The sequence below is a fragment of the Gossypium hirsutum genome, chromosome D10, assembly GCF_007990345.1.
Source record: "Gossypium hirsutum isolate 1008001.06 chromosome D10, Gossypium_hirsutum_v2.1, whole genome shotgun sequence".
In the NCBI taxonomy this organism is placed as follows: Eukaryota; Viridiplantae; Streptophyta; class Magnoliopsida; order Malvales; family Malvaceae; genus Gossypium; species Gossypium hirsutum.
In genome coordinates this window covers 58,692,031-58,696,419 of record NC_053446.1, presented here as the reverse complement: position 1 = coordinate 58,696,419, position 4,389 = coordinate 58,692,031, and positions in this window count along the sequence as shown.

The following is a 4,389-nucleotide window of genomic DNA, read 5'->3' as shown; positions in this document are numbered from 1 at the left end:
AGTAAAGTAAATGTTAATGTGAAATGAATGTATGGTTAGCCATTGATATAGCTAACAAATTTTGGTTTTGGTATGTGATGAGGTTATCTTATGAATTTGTTAAATCTACCTTGAAAATATGTTGAAATGGATTGGTTGGTTTAGATTAGTCTCAGTTTAAAATTGCAGGGAAGGTTAGAAATTTATAAAGGGGTTATATTGAGTTCATAAAAAAAAATGAGATTTAAAAAAAAAAATTTCTTATGGTTTCGATTTAATCTCGATTTAGTCTCGATGTATGTTTTGGGCTTCGGAGGCCCATCCAAGGGACACCATGACATGTTTCAATAAATGAATAGTATTTAACTCATAATAATGGAAAATTAATTTGGTAAAATCTGGTAATGTCTCGTACCCTATTCCAGCGACGAATACGGGTAGGGGGTATTACAAAAGACATGCAAGGTTTTTTATCCCTAATTTCAAGAATGATTATACAATAGTCCTAGTGGCATTCTTACCTAATCTAAATGACATGCTTCCAATATACGCATGGCATGCTATGGAAATAATATCCATTCACAAGAATCAATCAATCTTAAAACAAATAATTTTGATTCTCCACAGTTTTTCTTTTAAAGGAAAAATTGAAGAAGTGAATGCAAACTATGCACCAGGTAGAGTCCCAGGAAAGGGAGGTGAGTCGAATTTGATTGCTTAAAAACCAAGCATTTCCTAGCCAGAGTCAAACCTAGACATGCACCTTCTCTTTACCACACTTCTCACAGTTATCGAATAACCTAAAGAAGTGAATAGAACAATACATCATAGGTATTTTCTCATTACCACACTTTTTATTTTTAATCGATCAAGTCTCATATATATATCACAATTATAACATTACATAATATAAATATTATAAACAATTATAAAACAAATATACAATCAGATAGGTAATTAAAATAAAATTGTCAGTTAAGGTTTCCATGGTTCTATTTGTAGAAAGTAAATGAAAAAAGAAAATTACATAATTTTCACCACAAGACATTCCTTGGATCTTTAACCTTCATCACATCTTTTTCTCATCATGGACTCTTTTTAGAAAAATTACATTTAAGTCTTATGTCTATTTCCGGCTCACAAGAATTCTAATAATTTTGAAAAAAATATAGACCTACATGGAGATGATAGTCCACACTCTATTTCCTAAGAACCACAACCTCGGCAATAAAAAATAATTATATAACAAATATATAATATTGCATTCATTCCCATATATAAGTCAAAACAAGTACAGTATCTAACGAATGTCACTTTCAATGTAATCAAATCATTCAAGAAGAAGAGAAATTTATTTTTGCTTATCTATTTTTGCTTATAGATATAACACAACATGGATCATGATATCAATTGTTAGAAAATCGGGTTTGGAAAATGTAGCGGAAAATTAATTTAGGGAAAAACCAGAGTTTTAATTTTTTTTTCCAAAATAAGATCTTTGTTGTGATATATAAAGTAATAAACACCTAATCAAAATTGTACGCTTTCGATTCGTTTAGGATGAGCGTTTCAACCGAGTAGTCTTCTTCGCTATCCTCAAGCTCACATCTACCGAGTGTGGGCTCGCTTCGAATAAAAAAAATTCACAAAAATTACCAGTGGGGTAATTTTGCAATTTTACTAAACTTTTGAGTCAAATTGTAATTAGAAAAATATCTTAAAAATTTTCTGGAATAATCTCTTGAGAGATTTTTTTCTCTACAACTTTTTTTGAATTCAAGTGTGTAAATAATGACCCATGGCTCTCATTATATATGGAGAGTTTAGAGAGTTCAACTATAATTAAACTTAATCACTTTAGTTTTAAATTAATATAATATTTATTAAGATAAATATTAAATTAAATTAAATATTAAATCTTATCAAAATAATAGAATTATTATCTACAAGATAAACATTAAATTAAATTTAATATTAAGATAATCACTTTAATATAAAATTAATAAAATAATATTAAGATAAGTATCAAATTAAATTTAATATTAAACTATTAAAATGATATTATTTTTAGAATAATTAATTAGAAATCAAATTCTCTAGTAGAGTCCTAGTAGGAGTGTAACTCTTCCACTGCTCAACCATCGATAATTGACTGCCACCGGCCACCGGGATGTCACCGTTGCAGCCACTGGCACTATTGTGTCTGGTAATGCAAGTGCGACACCCTTACGGTACCCCAAGCCGGTTCGGTTGCTATCTGTTCGGTCTGGGTCAGTGACGACCCAACTGGTCTGTTCTAGCCACCGTTTGGACCGCTAGCTCGGTTTCACACATCGGCTTGAGTTTTGGGCTCCTGGGCCCAATTTATGATCTCAGGTCCAATTTTCATGTTCAATTACCCATTGGGCCAATTAGCTGACTTGAAGATTAATTTCCAAAAATATCATATTAATTTTAATTGATTTGATTAATTTAATTTTTCTTGATCAAAATTAATTTTCCTAAAAATCACTTAGATTTTCCAAATTAATTTTTTAAGAATTTTTTTAATCAAATTCTCTAGTTGAACAATTTTTACGACCACCTAATTTAATTCCACATCAAATAAATCGACTCCATTAAATTATTCCCGAAGTCGTAGAATTTTCTTCTGATTAAAATGTAGTCCAATCGAGCTTTAGTTAAGCTAGCAGAGGGACCAATCAGACATAAAATTAGGCTCTAGTGATTGCAATTATGTTTAGAAATATCATTTCGATAATTCACAATTACTTAATCATGGAGTCAGTCTACAAGAAGTACCATGATTAATATGATTACTGTCAATAAATTACTATGATAAATTGCTCGTTCGAGAATAAGCAACATGTGACCACGTTCCATATTTATCAATCCAAAAAATGTCAATGACATGATATCTTTTTAATTGAGTTATAAATTCCCCTGTTGCTAGTAAAGCCATGCCATACACAAGTCATGTACCCCACATATCGGCTGTGGGCTTGATCATCTTTAAAGCATAAGCCTCCACTTATATCAAAGCACATGAGTTGCATACGCATGGTCAGTGACTAACTCATGATTTAAGTAAATCACACCATGAACGCCACAAGTGAATTAATTCACAAACAAATTCAGAATTAATTTATCATGGGTCTAGTCCAATGTATCATTCTTCCAATGGATACATCTATATCTTTACTCGTGGAGTCAACTGCTCCGATAGCCATGACTAACCATCTTCCTAATTGGAATTGTAGATGGCATAATGAATTGTAGACGGCATAATAATCCTTCTCAGTATTTGAATCAAATGCTCACTTTGATTTTTTTATGGAATTATGGGCTCATTTAGATTATCCACTGAAGTAAATTGTCTTTCTCGCAATGTAAATGTTTTTTACAATGCCACTTATCTTTAGTTTGAACTTTAGACAATCAATGAGCTAATATTTCCTTGTCATAATTTTGTTATGCATGTAAAATATAAAAGATAGAAAATACAAAAGACATAATAGTGAAATGTGAAATTAACTTTATTTATTTATTCACCGTTCAAATAAATAGAAAATAGTTACATGTTTACTACAATATGAGCATATTTCCCAATAGATGATTTACCCCTTTCAATAAAATCGAAAGGAATGGCCAAATCCACTGTTTGTAAAGATCGAAAAGAACTTTAGTGGGATGAAGTAATGCAGGAGCCTCCACCTATCAATAACAAAGTTGCTTTCATTGAAGAGAAAATTACAACCCTTAAATTGGAATTTTCAAAAGAAGCTATGGGTTCTAGGGCTGATGAAGTTTCCTAGAGCTGTGCCAACGAGCCTTAACCCCCATAGCACTAACCTACAACCTTTTTGCCAACTTTAAGTTTCCCAAGTTATCAAATTCTAGCGTAGGTAACCCAAAAGACCACCTAGCACACTACAAGAACCATATGAACATACTTGTGGGGCTTTCGATGCCATCTAATGTAGATTTTTCTCCATGACCTTTTCTGATACTGTTAGGCTGTGGAATATATCTCTTCCCTCAAGGTCTATTAATAATTTAGATTAACTAGTTGTGTTATTCATTAGCAAGTTCTTGGCAAAGAAAACTTCACGTGGTCTATAACTTATTTCATATCTATCTAACAAAAGGAGAATGAACCCCTTCGCGAATTCATGAAATGGTTTAATACTGCAACTATGATAACAAAGGTATTTCTGGTGTTTTCTGGCCATCCAAGCCTTTTCGACCAAAACCACTTAAAAATTTTTTCGATTCCAACTTATCAATAACCCTCTAGAGAAGTTATCCAAACTATATGAGATGGTCCACTACTTTACAGAGGATGATCAGATGAACATATATCAAACTAAGTCGATGAATTAAGCAACCCAAGAATACCCATTTTTCAAG